Genomic DNA, 20223 nt, shown 5'->3' with positions numbered 1-20223 from the left:
TGGTGCTTTCTTCCAGGCCTAACTGATGCCTGATTTTTTCCTTAACACCTGTGGAGCCCACCTTGCACTCCCAAAGTGACTTTGATCTTTACTACGACACATTTGTCAACTTAAGAGTAGACAAACTCCAAGTCTTGACAACACTTAGCACAGAGCCGGGCACACTGTATATGAATTTATACCCCAGCAATGTGAATTTCTTTTTGTCTTTTATGTCTTTTCTTCCTCTTTCACTTGCAGCTCTTGAACAGTCTACGTGGATTTATATGTCTTTTATCAAGTGCTGACCACTAGGCTGTTTTATCGCTCCGCCTCATGCCCCGCCTCACGCAGTGTGACTACACACTGTGGACCGCAGCTCAGTCTCTCACATCGTAACGCTTCTGAAGCTTCAGAGACTCAGTGGGTGGTTTAATTCCATTGTTCTGAATTATTTCGGGATCTTTGTTTTATATTGGAGCCTATTTCTTCTAATGGAGGAAGTGAATTTGAATGTTAGAAGAAGCAATTTCAATTAGACATTAGAATATAAATCTTTTCCAGGCTAGTTGGATATAGTAATGTCCCGTTACTATCAAATACTTAAGAATAAGATCAGCTGGTCCCAGCTGACTTAAGTTCACATTAGTTTTATATATGTAAGTATATATATATATATCTATCTATATATATATAGATAGATATCTATCTATCTATCTATATATCTATATATATCTCTATCTTCTCGTAATCCCCACCCCCAGTGAGTCATAGACTTCTCATGTGTTAGAAAATATCTCTGTTCTTAAGGGACTTTTTATTGTTTCAGTGTATCCCTATTCTCAAAGGGACTTTTTATTGTTTCAATTCCCTCTGCATTCTCCATTTAATAGTTACATAGGTTTATTAAAGAATGTTTAAAAATTATACACACTTATATTATAAACATAAAATATACATATTTAATGGCTTTTGACCAGTAAAAAGAAAGAAATTACTTAGTGGGTGAATTAATTATATGAATTATTATATGAGGAATCATAGTGACTACAGTCAATTATTTATTAATTATGATCAATCAGCAGGAATCAATATTAATAAACAAATTTGCATTAATAATTTAACAAATATATAATTAGATAATAATAATTAATAGCCATGTTTCCAGCCAAACTATGTGTATGATTTTATTCTTTGTTTTATCACTTTTTCCCAAATTATAAAAATAATGCTTTTATGGTTTAAAATATGAGAAAAATATGACACGTAAAAGACCACCCATCGACCCTCAGTGCACTCTTCTGAAGTCAGTCACAGTTGATGATTTCTTGTATATACTTTGAGAGACTTTTTAAAAGTTTATATATAGTGTAGTTTCTATAATATATTGTTCATTCACTTTTATCCAAATAAGATCATACCATGCATGCTTCTGTGTTTTGAGATTTACTTTTATATTCATCAGGTGTATTTGGACATCTTCCTAATTCTGCTGTTTAAGTTTTTTCATAATTTATAGACCAGGTACTTCTGAAGGATATTTAAATAATTTCTAGTTTGTTCTCCCTCTAACAAATGAGGCAATGACTACCTTTATTCGTATTTGCAGGTGCACATTTTTTGGCTCAGTGATACACAGCCAAGGGTTAACATCAATATTTGGCTTGAGCCTTCAGAAAATAACATTCTGGGATATAAAATAAATCTAAAATGTCATCTGAAAGCAATTATTTTCATTGTAACTTAATATTGAAACCTTATTAGGTAAATGTAACGCAGGGACATTACAGGGTGGGAACATTAGTTACTCGTCAGAGCAGGTGGTACTTTCTTGTGGTCACTATGCTGCAGATTTTCCATATGAGACAAACACTTTATTGTGGGAGAGCAGAGAACCACATATGTTTGGATATTTCACTTTTCTTTAATCCTTTCTTATTCATACTCTTTAACAACAGCCAAGCATACTTACTGTAACAAATATGATTTTTCATGAATTTTGTTGAACAAGATTCTGGAATTTTTCTCCCTTAATGAAATTTTGAAGTGGCAAAATGGATATTCTGCTGTTAATTTATCTTTGTAAGATGTGAAAAATTCCCAGATAGAATTCATCTTAAAAGATTTATAACCTAAATGGAAATTAAACAACAAAAATGATTTATTTTATTTTTAAAGATTCTGATGTCTAACAGAGGTATTCTGCAAAGATGAGAATGATGATATAATTAATTTCTATTACATTTGTATTCAAATTTTATAAATGTGTGTTAACTATATATCTAAATTTTTATGGATGATTTTATTAAAGCTATCTAGATATTTCACTTTTTAAATATTTGTACCTACTATAAATTTCCCTATTAATTTTATAATTTTAAAATAACTTTTATAATAACTACTACTTAATATTAGTTATACAATTTTTAAATAAAGTTCTTGATATTTGACTTTGTATATAAATTTAACAGCTTTTCCAAAAGCATTATTGTAGTATTTTATTCTTTTTTTGGTAGCATTTTTATTCTTGACAATATATATAGATTTATATTTCATCACACTGCAAGGAGTTTCAATATAGAAATCACATAAAGAGATTTTTTTATTCAATTTATAGGTCAAATACTTGGTTATATTTAAACAAAGACACAAATATTAACAATAAATCCAAACAAATGCTAAGTCTGTATTATTGATATTGATTAAATAAGATGATTACCTGTGTGATTACATGAGCAATAATGACACACAAGTCAAGGGAGTCCAGAAATGACCTACAGGCAGACATCCAGCTACTTGGCCTTCCACAGCTAGACACTGAGGTCTTTGTTAAAATGCAGATTCTGGCTGATAAGGTAGCCTAGAGCCACAGGCACGTTCCCTACCTTTGTATGCTTGTTTAATTTCAGTCCCCAGTTAAATTGCTAACAGGAGGCTCGCCTTATGCAAAAGTATGCATGTTTAAAATTTATAGTAGATAACAATACATTGTCATTTAAGACTTTTATACCAAATTACATGCTCACCTAATGGTAAACAACATGCAAGTTTCTCTAAATCCTTACCAACACTGGGCACTATCAACATTTAAAATATCCAATCTGAAAGGCAGAAAATGATACCTCAAACCTTTTGTTTTTTCATTTCGTTAACTACAAATGACGTTAATCTTTCAGTTTAAGGGGGGAAGGTATAGCTCAAGCAGTTGAGTGTATGCTTAGCATGCATGAGGTCCTGGGTTCAATCCCCAGTGCCTCCTCTAAAAAAATAAATAAACCTAATTATCTCCCCCCACCAAAATAAAAATGAAAATAAAACGAAACAAAAAAGGTCTTTTAGTTTAATTTGTTTATCTTTATTTTCTTAGAAACTGTTCATAATTGTAGATAATTTTGGGGAGGGTATATTTCATCTGTTTCTTACTGATTTGTAAAAGTTCTTTACATACTTAGGAATTATCCATATATTATTCATACATGTGGCAAATATTTCTCCCAGTTTGTTGTCTTTGGCTTTATTTATTTATTTAGTGGTCGAATAGAAGCTTTTATTTTATTAATTCTAAGAACTTTTCATACGATACCTTTCATCACCTGTATCCCACATTAAGTTAAAAAAAAAGAGAAAACTTTTTTTTTCTTTTCTGTTTTAGGGTACGTTTCCTTTTCTCTTCAAACTGTTTCCTCCAATTTTAGCTGACGAGATCAAGACTTTGTGTCCCTCTTGCCATATTCTTACTTTGACTGTGAATTTCTTATGGATCAATGTTTGAATGAAAATGCTAACGTTTCTCCTAAAACAAAGCAACATGTCCTAACCACAAACTAGTCCAAAACCACATTTAGAGGGGCAATCACGTACTGTAGAATGTTGGAAGGGACTTTTTAATTACTGATGAGAATGAGACATGGCAGTTATTCCTGTATTGTACAAAGGGAGAGACAGCAGACCACTCACAAGTCTGGGGATATGTGAAGGGACCCATGAAGTTGAGAGTTAACATTTATTCATTCAACAAACACTTATTGATCCAGGTGTTATTCTAGGTGGCAGGAATACTGACGTGACAGAGCAGACAAAAACCCCTACTTTCATGGCAGATATTTTCGAGTGGGTGGAGAAACAATGGGTAACACCACAAAGAATTTAAGTAAACTACAGAGTATGTTAGGCGATGATAAATAATATACAGAAAAAATACAGCAGGAAAGGAAATAGGAAATCTCTACTCGGAAGGGAGGTTAAATTTTAAATAGGGCGGTCAAGGAAAGTCTTACTGAGAAAGAGATCATCAACTTGACAGAAGAGGCAGAGGGAATACAAAGCCCCAGGTCAGAAGCAGACCGGCAGGTCTGAGCACCAGCCAGAGGAACAGGCAGGAAGCGGAGGAGCGAGGGGCGGAGGAGGGAGGGGCAGAGCAGCCGCTGTTGAGGTCCAGGAAGTAACGAAGCGCAACATCTCAGAAAGCTTTGTCGACTGTATTTGAGACTCTGGCTTTCGCTCTGACTTAAGTGCGAAACCACTGGAGGTTTTGCAAAGAGCAGCGTCCTAATGTGTTTTTTTTTTTTTTTTTTTTTTTTTAACCTTTTAACAAGATCACTGTAGCTGCTGCATTGGGGGGAAATAAACCAAATCGCGGAAGTCATTTATACGTTTACTGTAATGATCCATATTACAGATGAGGCCTTATCAGGCCAGGTGGCAGAGTAGAAGGCAGTAAGAAATTTTAAAATGCCACATGTATTTTGAAGTAGGACTACTGATGAATAGGTATGAATTATCAAGGAAAGAAAGGAGTTAAGGAGATCTCCAACAGTCCAGCCCTTTGGCTTGAGCATTTACAAGGTTGGGGTTGTCCAACTGGCCATATGGTACCCATCCCTCTTATATAAGAAGGGGTCTGAACAGAGAGGGATATGTAAATATTCCGTCCGCCTTTTTAAAAGTCATTTGATCTTTTAGGAGACAGCCATATATGCAAATGGCTAAAAGCTTATTTCTCAACCAAGTTTTGTATTAATTTGATGTATTTCCCTGATTCTCACAGTCTGTTTTCTTGATCTTAATTCTTAGAGTTATTGTAGCATGGTTGAATTTTATTTATTCTTTTTTTTAGTTTCCTTTTTACCTATTTACCTCTTGTCTGCTACATGAGTTTCATAGCCTTCATAGCCTTCAGCTAGATCAGTATGTCCTTAGGACATACTCTTCGGTCTCTATACCTCTGTATCAGTACAGGACGGGGTCCATTTGTTCACTGCTGTTTACTCACATGGATCACGCTGACTTGTTTATAATTGTTGCCCAATAAATGTCGAAATTCTGAATGCCTGTGTAGATTACATAGGTATTTTAGTGGAGTGGTATACGACTCTTGGGGAAACTAGCCAGGCAGCTTTTCATTTTGGTCAGATTTACCACGTTTATTGTCTAAGAACACAACCTCATTTAGGTGTTCATGGTTAACGAGTACTGGTCATTTATGTCAATTGGAGACTGATTCTTCAAGGCTCTACTTTTCCATCCCGAAGTGGTTAGCTAGTGTCTGGCAGCAGGAAGTGGTTTCCCTTTTCTTCGTTTCTCAGCTCGTTGCTCTAATCAAGGCAGCGCTACTAGGGGTGACGTGAGGGCGGGGTTACCAGACAGCATACAGGATACCCAGTTAATTTTGAATTTCACATAAACAGTGGAACTGGCTGTCGTGCATTTTTATTTGCTAAATCTGGCAGCCCTCTACAGGGGGACACCTGTGCTCCTGTTCACAATGGTTTTAGTGTCACACTGAGAGTTAACAGAAAAACAGGTTCCCAGCAAAATCCTTGTTTGGGGGACCTTACAAAACAGCACGGCAACATTTAGAAAATTAATCTCCCTGACCGTAAAGTGTGCTCCCCTCCCCCGCCTCTGGTTAAGTGACACCAAAATCTGAATCTGGCTGCTTAATGCAGGAGGCTACCAGCTCCACTTTGTAGATTTTCTTGGTTAGGTGAGCCTTCCTGCCACAGTGAATTTCGCTATGACTGTCCTGCACGGGAACCCACGTGATGGGACCAGCGAAGCCAAGCATTACAGGGTTGCAGTGCCCTCTAGTGGACGTCTGGTTTCCCACAGGGACCAAGGCCTCGGGCTGCCCTGAAACAGCTCTATTCCCCCCTCCCCCTCCACTGCTGTCTTGAGGGGCTGCGCGTCCTACCAGTCTAAGGAGACAGGAACTAGGAAATCTAAATGTCAGAGACCACAGTAATTCTTAACTTTGCTTCAACATTTTCAACTTCATATAATCTTTTTTATTTTTTACAAAATGGGTATCACAATGGTTTCCTTATCAATTTGTAAGGTAGTTTTGATGGTTATGGAGGAAACGGACAGGTGAGCCTCTAGCACTGTTCTAGCTAAACTTCAGATAATTTGGACTCCAAAGAATTTAGTGAATGGCTGCCTTGTGCCAACTGATGTTTTAAGAACGTTGAATGCTATGGAATTGAACAGAATAAAGGAAATGATGAGGAGAGGATAAATAACAAATCTTTCCACCAATTCTTTGTTTTTCTATTTTCCCTTCATCATAATAATTAATGCTACTAACTTCTGATGAAAAGACTCCTTTATAGAAGAATGTTTTTTTTTTTACCAGAATTTTTTTTTACCTTCTAAAATGCAAGAATATGGTACGATTTCCATGGGTGTGGGCGTGATATTCTCAGATCCTCATAATAGAATGATTTGTTCCTTTGTCCACAGATTATTTCAAAGACTCAGGACAAGTTGTGACATGGGTGAACTCTCTCCTTTTTTCTCTCCTTTTAGTCCCTCTCATCTGTTTTTCAAGATGCCAGTTATTTTGTGATGCCCTGACGACTCCTTCATAATGGAAATGGATACCTTTCCAAAGACATTTATTTCTGTCGTAAAGTTGGTTTTCTAACAGTGAAATTTTAGTCATTTGGCCACAGAGAATGTATAATGTCTACCAGGAATTCCTGAATGACACCACTGAGCTAAGCACTTACCTGGTGCATTAACAATACAACAGCAATTGTATATTGTGCTGAGAAATTGTGGTTAGTTCTTGCTCGGTAATAATGTCTCAACACGTTTCTCTTTGGGCCTGGTTTTGCCTAGAGAGGGTTTTTGGATTTTTTTTTCTGTTTGTTTCTTTTTACTAATTTGGGGTTAAACAAATCAACAATCTCAACCAATAGGCTCTTCCTCAAACTTATATTTTGCGGGGTTGGGAGAAGATGAGTTATCTTGTAATAGTTTTGTTCTTGTTCAGAGAGAAAGAATTGTTTCATAATTAACTTGTGCTTCAACAGAAATAGTACCTAGAATATTTTTCTGTTGGAAGTAAATTTACCAATCAATCAGGCTGAACCGTTTAGTCTAAAAAATATTTGCCTACTTTGTTTTTCATTGTCCTATTGGATTGTCCATGGTTTGACTGAATTTACTACATGATGACTTTGGATTGGCGATTCAAAGTTGCTCACCTTTAACTTGTACTTTGTGACCTTTTTTTGACTTCACTCAGCATTGGCTGCCAAGCAGCAATCTGAAACTTTAGGCGTGTTGAAGCTTGCCGGAAGAAATCCAAATTCCCAGTCACATCTCTCCCCTGGCTTCCTACTTGCCATCGGCAGTGGCCTCCCTTTAGAGGTTTGGAATCTTCCAAACATATTTTTATCCACTGTCTCTATTGTAACTGAAGGCAGGTGCAGGCCCACAGGGCAGAAACTTTTTAATGACTGTAATTTTTGTCTGAAAGTGAAAGAAGAAAAAAAAAATAAAGAGTAAAGTTAATTAAATGATTAAAAGTTTTCATTAATAACAGTGGAAGTCACAGGCCCTGTGGGAAGTACCAGCTCCTGCATTTGTTTTCAGCAAAGGGCTCGAGAATATTCTCAGAGGAGGCGTATCCTTAGGCATAATTATGAAGTTGCTAAAGTTTGTTTCAGCAGAATCATCACTGTCATGGTTGACTTTCTGATTATTAGCAAGCGTTTTCCCAGCCCTGCCTAGAAACTTTATTTCTGTTCTAGATCTTTCTTTTTCTTTCTTTTTTTTTTAATATACATTTTTATTGAAGTAGAGTCGGTTTACAATGGTGTGCTATTTTCTGGTGTACAGCACAACGCTTCAGTCATACATGCATGTACATATATTCATTTTCATATTCTTTTTCGCCATTAGTTACAGCAGGGTATTGAGTATAGTTCCCTGTGCTCTACGGTGTGAAATTGTTGTTTACCTGTTTTCTGAATGTTCAATATCTTTCTAATGCCTCGTGGACAAGCAGGCCCTGTCTTTAGAAGCGACACCCCACGCCCTGGTCTCTATGTTACTTTAAATCAGAACCGACAAAAGCAAGCCTTTAGATGAAATTAAACTAAATTAAATTAAGCCTTTAAATCAGAACAATTGACTGTATGTTTCTGTTCCTTCCAGGCTGTGTCCACAGACTAAGCTGAGATGTTCTCTGTGACAGACACAGAGGTACCCACGTCCAGCTTAGGACAGGCCCCCAAAGCACTAATCCAAGAAATTGTAGGGACGTCAGTCATGCCGATAGGTTGGTAGGAAATCAAAGTTTTTCCACTGAAGCTTGCTTGGGCACCTACTAACTCATATTCTTTTCATTTAAAAAACCTTTATTACTTTTTTTACTTTGGGGGAGGAGGTAATTAGGTGTTTATTTATTTATTTGCTTATTTTTTAATGGAGGTGCTGGGGATTGAACCCAGGACTTTGTGCATGTTAGGCACGTGTCCTACCACTGAGCTACACCCTCCCTCCCAACTCATTTTCTTTTAAAGGATATCTTTTTTATTTTTACTTTTGGCAGGGGAAGGAAATTAGGTTTATTTATTTATTTTTAACGGAGGCACTGGGGATTGAACCCAGGACCCGGTGCGTGCTAAGTGTGCGCTCTACCACTGAGCTCTACACTCTCCCTTTATATTCATGTTCTTTTTGTTGAAGTCTGCTCCTCTCGCACATGCTGTTTGCCCTCTCCCCAAGTGTCCTGCACTGGCTGTGAGCTGACTCTTAGTGACCGATTGTCTAGAAACCTATTGACTTGTCTGCCTCTAAAGAGATTTCCCACTGAGTAAAGGACAGAAAATTGGGTGAATATAATCATGCCTCACATGCACCATCCTTTCCTGTGAAACACCATCGTTATTGCAACTTCTAATTATAGTTCCTTCCGCAAACCACTGTAATTCTAGGTCCTGGGATATGATCTGTTACGCTAAGGAGACAGGAACAAAGAGACCGGTCCTGGGGTACAGGTCTTCCTGTGGGAAACACAACAGAGTGTTTCATTTACAAGATACAACACATAGATTTTTCTTGTACTTTTGAGCTGTCCACTCATGAGAGCTCATAATCTAAATTTTAAAAATGAAGTATCTCTAGGATCTTGAGACTCTCTGGCAAAATGTGAATTTAGATGACCAGAGGAAGGAAGGAAAGTAAAATTTAAAATATGTAGTAGCACACAAATAAAGTATAAAAAATCCACTTTATGTTTTCCATAAACTTAGCTGAGAGAAACAGTATATAAATGAAGAAAAGCAATGAGAACTGACTTCTTTTGCAAGCCTTATCATTAGCCAGACATACAGATGAAGGTGACCAAATATTTGAGTAGATACTTGGTTTTTGGAAAGTATTACTAGTCTTATTTTACAGATTAAAATATTGAAGCTTAAAGAACTAAAATGATTTGGCATATATCATAGAGTTAGTTGGAACTGCCCAGATTCGGGGCAGGAGACCTTGAACTCTGTCCTAGCCTGCCTTTAGTGAAACCTTGGTGTGTTATATTGTTGCTGCGAGAAGGTAAAATAATAATTATGCCATCAAGGTCCAACACTGGTGACAAATATAGAGGTGATGGCAAAGGAGTTGGCTAAGAGAAATAAATAATTTGCTCTCTCCATCTTGCTGTGGCTTATTAGGGATACAGGTGAGGTCAGACTCCATACCCAGTCATTTTATTTAAAATCTATCAGTTATTGATTAAGGGTAAAACTACCTAAGTAGACAAAGTATCCATTTACAAGCTAATGTTGGATCAGTCCACTCTCACCTAATGTACTGTGCATGTTCTTTGTCCCCAGTCATTGTTGATGGATACTTAGGTTGTTTCCATGGATTGACTATTGTAAATGATGCTATCTTTTCAAGTTAATGTTTTCACTTCCTTTTGGATGAATACCCAGAAATGGAATCGCTGGGTCATATGGTGGTCCTATTTTTAATTTTTTTGAAGAAACTCCATACTGTTTTCTGTGGTGGCTGTATCAATATGGTACAATATGTCTGTACCATTACAGTCCCATCAGTTATCCGCAAAGATTCCTTCTTATCCATATCCTCATCAGCACTGGTTATTTCTTGTCTTTTTGATAGTAGCCATTTTACCAGGAGTGAGGTGTTATCTCATTGTGGTTTTTGACTTGCCTTTCCCTTCTGATTAGTGATGCTGAGCACCTTTTCATGTACCTGTTGGTCATTCACATATCTTCCTTGGAGGAATGCCCATTTTTAAGTTGGATCATTTTTGTTGTTGTCGCTTCTATTTTTTGTTTCTGTTTTTGCTGTTGAGTTGTATGAGTCCCTTACATATTTTGGCTATTACTCCTTTATCGGATATATTTGCGAATATTTTCCCTATTCTTTAGGTTGCCTTTTCATTTTGTTGAAAGTTTCTTTTGCTGTACAGACACTTTTTTATTTATTTTGTTGCTTGTGTTTTAGGTGCCCTATCCAAGAAGTCACTGCCAAGACCCATATCCAGAAGCTTTTTCCCTACGTTTTCTTCTAGGAGTTTTATGGTGTCTGGTCTTACGTTTAAGTCTTTAATTCATTTATAGTTACTATTTCTTTATTCAGACAAGCTTAGAGATTCTACTGATACCTTTGAGAAGATAGGATAGAAGGCCTGGGAGTTAAGCTGTCACTGTACTCCCTAATACTTATCACCATCTCATATATATTTTACTAACTGATTTTGATATTTCGTTATCTCTCCCAACTAGGATACAAATTTCACAAGGTCAAAGGTTACTATTTTTTTTTCTTTTTTTGTCACTGTTGCTTATTGCTGTATTCCTAATGCTTAGAACAAAGTTATGATAGTAACTAATGGTCATAGAACAAAATTACGTCAATAACTAACAGTTATAGGGTATTTACCATGTGCTTTGTAACTAGGATGATTATGTAATTTATATTGCAAACTGGGACTGTTTTTAGGCTAAAAGGGAGGTTCTATTAATAATTATGAAAGGACAATCGGAATCAAGAGTGTCTAAGGCAAACTAGGATTCACAGTTACTCTGTGTACATCTGTTCTACACAAATTGTACTTGTGTTTTACAATTATTTCCTCATTTAATCTTCATTACAACGCTTGAGGTGCTTACCATTGTTATACCCATCCTGCAGATGAGGTAGGTATCATTGTTGTCTCAGTTTTACAAACGAGGAGACCATCGCACAGAAAGACTAACTGTTTAGTTACGGCCACCCAACGAGTGTATTGAAAAGCCAGGATTTGAACCCAAGTAGTGTTCTGGTCTCAGGGGTCATGATCACTCTGGTATATTAACTTGAAAAATATCTGTGGCTTAAAGAATAAACCGCACTCTCTCTGATACCCTCTGTAGTTTCAAGTACTCTCCACTGGGACACTCGAAAGAGAGATGACTCAGGATTTTTTCTTATAAAGCATAGAATAGCTCCGTGATTCATGGATAGTTCTGTACAAACAAGAGAAAAACCCAGGCACTTAGTGTGAGATGGTATATACCAATAGCAGACTCATATATTCATTTATCACAACGCAAGAATTATATTCTGACTATGGATAAATATAAAAACAGATACAAGTTAATTGAAAACAATTTTATATTTACTATATAAAGTGTTTGGTTAATTATTTGGATAACATTTTAATGCCATTTACTAAAGCTCTTTTTAATAGAAGATGAAGTCTATCCCATGTGATACACTTCCAAGGACATGTGCAGTGATCATCTCAGGTGTAGAATTGATGGAAGAGAAATGGGAGTGAGCTAGAGGGAGAAAAATAGATTCTCATTTTTCCAGTTTTTGAGACTAACACAGTCACTGTCTCAAGATCACTTTTACTGACTTTCTGGAGAAAATTTCCTTCAATTTAATGTTTAATTTTGTTTATCAGCTGGTCTATGTCCAGATCTCTCTGTGATGAAAAACATTAATAGCTACATTCACAGCATAGGTGCTTTTTTCCTTCCTTCCCAATATACAAAATTACATTTGTTCAGGACCTTCAGAAAACAGGTATCTGGCTCAGGAGAAAGGACAGGACACTGATGTTTTTTAAATCCTCTTCTCACCAGGAGACCAAAAAGTTTAACTTCCTAACATTTTTATATGAATTATATTCACTTTTTTTCTAGAGCTCTGAAAGAACACCGAGACACATAATGGGCAACAGTGTTAGTCTGTTATCCTCACCTAGGAAATTTCAGCAGAGAAGCACAAATAAACAACAATGACAAAGATGGAGATTTCACTATAGTTTCACTAAAGAGGAACAATGTAGTGAATTTTGGAAAGTCCACGAACTTTGGAGTCAGACCCTGAATTTAGGCTGTGTAATCTAGCTTGTTTTTTCCATTAAGCCTGCTTCCTCACCTCTAAAATTTATGATGAAAAGACTATCACGGCCGTAGCAGAGCGATCAAGGTTGGTATCACTGAGTAATATGTATCGACATCAACTGCCCGTGGATGCGGTGCCCTGAGGAGAACCACACCAGCTTGCGCATCCTCCCCACTGCCTCGTCACTGCGCATCCTCCCCCCGTGCATCCTCCGCACTGCGCATCCTCCGCACTGCGCATCCTCCCTACTGCGCATCACTTCAAACTTATCATGAGAAACCATCAGGAAACTCACACTGGGGCATACTCTACAAAGTAACTGATGAACACCTGTCAAAAGTGACATGTCAGAAAGGCAAGGAAGAACTGAGGACCTGTTATAGTTTGGAAGGAACTAAGGAGGCAGGACAAAACTAAATCCAAGGTGCAATCTTAGATTGGATCCTGAAGCAGAGAAATGATGGAATATCTGGTGAAATTTGAATCAGTTCTGTATTTAGTTAATAGTATTGTACCAGTACTATTATGTACCATATTATGTACTATAATTTCTTACTTTTGGTAAATATTTTATGGTTATATAAGATATTAACATTAGGAGAAGCTGGGTAAAGGTATATGGGAACGCTGGGCTATTTTCACATTTTAAAAATAAGTCTCAAGTTATCTTTTTTAAAAGTCTGTTATGAAGACTTTTAGGAATAAAATATCCTGGGATATCTTTAGTTTGATTTTTATTTTTACTGCTCTTAACTGAGCCTAGTTTGTTACATCAGTGAGCCATCAGGGCTATCTTGTTTGCAGGAACTTGCCAGAGTTACTTTTTCCTTTTTTTTTTTTCAACTTTCCTAACTTACTTGGCCTCTTGAGCCAGGCCATAATCTGAATTGCCAGGGGCCTTGATTTTGCTGACAATCCAAAGGAGAGTACAATTTCGCAGCTCAGAACTCTTCTGAAGTCTTAGGCTTAATGAGGACGTCAGCGTACCCCTGGAGGTTTGCATTAAGTCCAAACATATTTTTCACCTATTGCTTCCGGACTAATTGGAGGCAGGTGCGGAACTAGAGGCCATTAACTTCTCAAGGACTATAATTTCTGGTTGATAGTGAAAGAGGAGAGAGGTGACGCCAATGCTAATGAATGGACTCAAACTTTTCATCATAACAATAAAAGCAAAACCCCCTTTAGGAGATGCCCGGTTTGACATCTGATCTCAATATGGTATCAGGAGACCTGTGTTGCTCAGCACAATCATAAAGTTGCTAAAGTTTGTGACAGCAGCACCTGCTCCCCATCACTGTTCTGCTGGTCCACATCTGATGCTTCGCCCAGTTCCCCCAACCATACTATGCCCATTCTTTGTCAGCCCCCCTCCAGCCCCTCTAGTGGAACTCCACAGTTAGCCCACCTTAAGATAAATCTGTTCTTGTAATTATGCAACATTGTCCTCCCTAACTCTTCTTCCATAACTTCATACGATGCACAGCTTTGTTAGAAATTAACAATGATTTTCCTTTTATATATTCTGCTATTATATTTAGGAGAGGTCTTTAAGGCCCAAAGAAGTGATTTTTAATGGTAGGATGTAATTTACTCTGACATGTTGATTGAGGGAGAAATTTTTGATCCTGTAAATGTCTAGAGGCAATCCTTCCCAGGAATGCAAGAGCTGGGACGTCCTAGGTTTATAATGCTGTCTGTGTCATTGATCACCTGAAGATTAGCCTGATTTCCCACCTGCTAAGAGGACACTGCACCTTCCAAAATATTGTGTCTGATAAACATAAAGTTAGATTCTGATCTTATATCATTTATAATGACTCAGAGATCCAATAATTTAATTTTAGTTCTCAATATAGCCCAAATATTCCTAATTTATATTTTTCACTGTGTAATAAATGTAGGTCCAGATATTTCAAGATAATTTATCGGATTGGTAATTAGGACACACACAGTTCTGCTGAGAGTTTCCGGCTTTTAAAAACTCTTACAAAGCTGAGTGCCATGTACTCAAAACATTGGAATTTTAGATAAATAATAAGTATTTTTTTGCTAATCTGATCTAATCCCATCATTTTATAAACAAAGAAACAGAGAGAATAAGAAATTTACCTAATCACATATTTAATTTGTGGTCTAGAGGTAGCTAGAACAGAGAACTCTAGATGGCTAGACGTTCTTTCCACCATAGCGGCACCATTTACACATTTTCTTTAAAAACGTTTAACAGCTCCACTGAGGTATATTTGATATAACAGAACTGCACGTATTTACTGTGTACAATTTGATGAGTTTGGACATAATGCAAACACCTATGATACTATTACCACAGTCAAGGTAACAGACACATCTAACACTGCCCAGAGTTTCCTCGTGTTCCTTCCTCTGTGTCTGTGTGGCCAGAGCATTTAACATGACATCTACCTTCTTAACAAACCGTGACGTGTACAGCGCTGTATCGTTCACTATACCGTTGTTGTGGCACAGCAGACCTCTGGAATTTGTTCACGTGGCATGACTAAACCTTAACACCCATCGAACAACAACTCCCCATTTCTCCCACTCTCCAGCCCCTGACAACTTATATTGTAGTCTTTGCTTTTATGAGTCTATTTTAAATGCCTTGTGTAGTGGAATTATTATTTTACATAATCCTCAAATCAACTTTGTAAATAATACATTTTTATTATGTTTTTTTTTTTCTGTGCAGACAAGGGTACTGAGGTTGAGAGCACTTGTTTAGTTTGCTTGCTTAACTTACACAGCTGTTGACCAGCAAAGCCAGAATCCAAATTATGGCAGGTTTTGGATTATTCGAGTAAATGGAATATAATCTATAATAACTTTATAATCTGTAACAGATTTGGAGTATTTGGAGTAAATGGGGTATAAGCTATAATCTATAAAAATACTGAATCACTATGCTGTACACCTAAAGCTAATATAATATTGTAAATCAACTATACTTCATTAAAAAAAAAGTCTAGCAGTTGGGTGGAGCATGAAGTGTGGATGTACTGAGAGATCATGGTCAAAAATGAGACTGGATTGCTAAACAGGGACTTAGGTTAGTAGGGTTTTGTAAATAATACTAAAACAGTTTCTTAGAAAAATGAGGAACCAAAGCCCGGAAGTGGCGAAACAAGGTTTGCCACAGAAAACCTGTGGCAACAGTGTGGAGGATGGGGGGTGGTGGGTAAGTCAGTGTTAGGCAACAGCCATTGACATCTAAGTGAGATATAATTGTGTGATAATAAGGAGTGAGAGTGGTTATGGGGAACATTCGGCAGATGTTAGACCTGAGGAGAATTTACCTACGTATGGCAAGTTCATAACATGATAGATAATTAATTTCTACTGAGAAGATCTGATTTAGATATTTCTGAAACAGATCATAGAGATCATTGAGTCTGCATCTCCTATTGCTGTGTCCCTAGTTAGAGGCACTTGGGATCATCTGAAGCATAATCCATAGCTGCCATGAGAGGAGGAGCTTGCAGGGAGAGCGCACCCATCACCAGAAGGGAATCCTGCCAGTTCACTTTGTTGACTCTGGACAGAGTTCAAAACAACTCCATATGTTACCAGGGAGTCTCAGGCTGCCATTCAAGTACTCCCTGTCAATGCCTGACTCTGTGAATACATGTCCGTACAATATCCTCTGATCTCATGTTCTCAGTTGCTGTTTATTCTACGACGAGCCACCTTTATTCATAAGGAACCCCTTCTCTTGCTCTTTGAAGATCCGTATGATAATTCCCTGGTCCCCAAATATATTCATACCCCACTGACCACAGCTGAGACTGGATTTACAGTTCAAGTCTTCCACCAGTGTAAGAACCTTCAATTGTTCTATGAAGAATTTGCTTCTCAAATTTTAATCACCTGCACATGTATGAGGTCAGCCTGCTGAAACTAAGATAGAAGTTGGTAATAATGAAATAAAGTGTCAAGGGAAATATAGTTCAGTTACAGAAATGTATTTGTTACTTTTGTTTTCTTCCTTTCCCTGTTCTCAATGCGTATCTGAAACTCAGTCATTTCCTCTGAAGCTCTAAGAACATACTATTTCCAGTTTTTCTAATTCATTTATCTTCTCTACTTATACCAAGTATTTGACATTCACTTTATTTGAAACATCTGCATTGAGGTTCACTTAAGTATTAAGGAAACTTTAGAAGAGATTATTTTAAGAACATTGTAAGTTGTAGCAGCTACTATACGAATACATTAAAGAAGCTATGTTTGATCAAATGTTATTTCCCACTGTGTCCCTCCCTCTAAAATTCTCATTATGTAAATTCTCTTAACTTTAATCCTAAGTTATGAATCAAGTAAATGGAAAATAATAGTTCTTAAAATTTCATTATGATGGGATATCAAAACTGGAGGGTGAAGTGCCCTCAGATTCCTTACTTAGACATATTCTGAAAACTGCTTCTTTTTTTTTTCTTTAGGAAAATAAAATGATTACCTATATGAGAAAAAAGCAGGCTTGTCACACTTCCAAATTTTATTTTTCTAAGATGTAGGTTATCTATGTCCCCATGTTCTGGGAACATAACGTAAGGCTAGAATGTGTACTGCTTCAATACAAGACCACTCTAGGCTTCTATGGCCTCCATTCCTTATCTCATAACCAGTGATGATCATCAGGGCTACTGTCAGAATTTAATGCAGACTCTGTATGTCTTAGACAGAGTTACATATGCGTTAATGGTGTACACGAAGAACATAAGACAGAAAGTCATGATAACCACTGAGACTGTAGCCAGAAGTATGATGGACATTATCTTTTCCTGCGTCCCCATAACCACGCATGTATAAGGTCCGTGACACAGGTGGGTACTGCACCAAATGGATTTTTTAATCAGTGGTAGGTGACAGTGAATAAGAATGACTAAGAAGATCACCTGTATAGACAACTGTACAAAAAAGTAGACAAGATACATTGCCAACAGATGTTTTTCCTTGGATAAGTAAAAAATCTCATCTTCTTTTATTTTAACATGGTCTGCCTTTTTGTCGGTGTCACTGGAGTTCTCTTTTAAAGGTTGCTTCTTTAGCATCTTGATTTGCTTATGCACACTCTGTGAAACAAAAAACTCCATCACAAAGAAGACGGAGGAAAAGGCAAAGCCAACCAAGTACCAAACGCCTAGGACAGGTTTAGTGAAGTGGCTCTCATAGCACTCGGCTACACAGGATTTAGAGATATTCCCGTGGCACTGGAAGTCTTTCGCCAGATCAAGCCAAGTCATTTGCACTATGTACACAACTGAAATATAAACGAAGGTAACGCTGAACCACAGAGGTCGCCCTATGTAGAAGTCTGTGGGGTCTTTGCTCAGCAGCAGGATGGTGGGTGTCACAGCACCAAATACTTTATTGTTAGACATCTTGAAATCTAGGAAGACAAAAGCAAGGTAGCATCAGGAGGAAAGAATGGACAATAGTTCATCCCATTTACACAGTCCCTGCCGTTCTTCTAACAGGTGCTTGCTGGGAAGGAACTCAGTCGTCTTAGGTGAGAAGGGAACTCCGAAGAAACTTTAGGAGACTGTCCAAAAGAAATATGCCCATTTAATACTATTTGTTATCCTTTCATTTACTAACTCCTTCTTCTAATTTTTCCTTATCAGTCTCTCTCCCTCACCCTATTTGGCTCCCCAACCGCTTCCCCCAGTTTATCGAGCCCTCTGCATAGTTCTTTATCCTGTTTGCTCTCATCACAAACTCTTGTGTCATTTGTTTTGTTTTATGATCTATATACCAACCTGCGTAAATCAACCCACTCCAGCCAACAGTACAGTTCCAACTGTCATAGAACTCCCACAGGAATGGGGATATAGTGCTTAACGGTAAGTCTTCACCACTTTTCCCTGAGATGTATCTGTTTGAGATGGGTTAACTGAACTGACAAGTGTCATTTTAGGCCCTTCTTGAAGCCAGCTTTTCCAAAGCCCATCATCGGTTTCAAAACCTGTTTCTTAAAAAAAAGAAAATTAATTAAAAAAACAAAAACCTGTTTCTGATTAATCAGTCAAGATGGATGGATGAGTATATAATTGTCTTCTATTGGGAGAACAGCTTAAATCTTTTATTTCCATCACATTCTACTGCTAATTTGAAATTTTCACTGCTTCACAGCTATTTTGAGCATCAAACACAGTTCTGTGTTTAGAAAAATGAATGAGGCGGTTCCTGCTTCTAATTACAGATCTGATGGTGTGAAGAATACTTATTAAACTAAACTTTTTATAGCCTCTGTCATTTCCGTAATTCACTTTCCCTCCTATGAATTCCAATGCCATTGTCAGAATATCTTATTATTACGCTGCTCTGACAGTCAACATTTGCTCCAGCCTTTCCTATCAAGATGGCTGAGACTTTTGGTGACCTGCATCATAGTTCAACCTCTTCCTTTATTCCATCCTGTTCTCCCACACCCCTGCCCCGCTGCTTCCTTTCAAAAGTATTAATCTCTAAGAAATATTTTGTACCCCCAACTCTGTCTCAGCATCTGCTTCTGGAAAAGACAACCATAAACACTCCTCTTCAGATCTTTGGAGTCTGAGAGACAAGCCACACAGACAGGAAGTTTCCCCCTTCACCCTTGGGGTCACAGTTACTGGAAAGCCAAGCCTCTAGAATACATTATGCTTAATCTTTGCCTTGGAGCGCTCTGAAAATACCCTTTCATTTAACACAGAGAAGTGGCAGACTTGCATCAACTTTCTCTATGAAGATTCCAACAGAGTCTGAAGAGGGTTTTGTTTGTTTATTTGTAAAAGGAGAGTTACAAGCACACGCAAGAAGGGTTGATTCATGTATTTTTGTCAACTATGTTACAAAATATTGATTGTGTTTCTTTTTTTCTTTTTTTATTATTCTTATTTTTTATTGAAGTAAAATATGAATGAGAGGATATGATGGCTTTATATTAAGTCTCGATAAAGTTATGTCAAAGCTGATAATTAAAAACTAAAATAAAAACAAACAAACAAACCCCCCCCTAAAATCACAGTCCTTCTAGCCAGAGTGGCACCCACAACTCTGGCTTCCCTGCCTGTGATGGCAACGCCTGTGAACCCAACAACCCTGGATACAGAAGAGGCACCCAAAACGCTGGCTCCGCCCACTACTCTCTACCTCCTCCACAATGGAGGTGGTGCAGCAACCCAGGTGACCCTGGATGTCGCAAAGGCTCCCACCATTCTGGTGCTCTTGGAGGTGATGCCAGGGCAGTGACACTGGCAGCAGAAAGGCAACAGCAACCCCAGAGGCACAAGTAGTGACGAAGAGGGTGCTGGAGAGATCTCTGGCAGAGGCAGTGGAGGTTAAAAACTGCCAGTTCTCAAATAATGGCAGCCCAGGTCAAAGAAAACCAAAACCTTGTGCTATAGCGCCACCTACTGAAAAACAGAACAAAAGCCTCTAGTTACCAGCCTGATGAATTGCTAGAAACAAAGTAAATAAAACTTTACATAAATAAGAAAGATGTTTGCTACTTCAAATGCTCCATCAGAGAAATAGCACCAAGCACCGTGAAAAACCGTGGTAGCACAGTATCACAAGAAGAAAATG

This window comes from Camelus bactrianus, chromosome 34, assembly GCF_048773025.1.
Source record: "Camelus bactrianus isolate YW-2024 breed Bactrian camel chromosome 34, ASM4877302v1, whole genome shotgun sequence".
Taxonomy (NCBI): Eukaryota; Metazoa; Chordata; class Mammalia; order Artiodactyla; family Camelidae; genus Camelus; species Camelus bactrianus.
Note: the sequence above shows the minus strand (reverse complement) of the source record.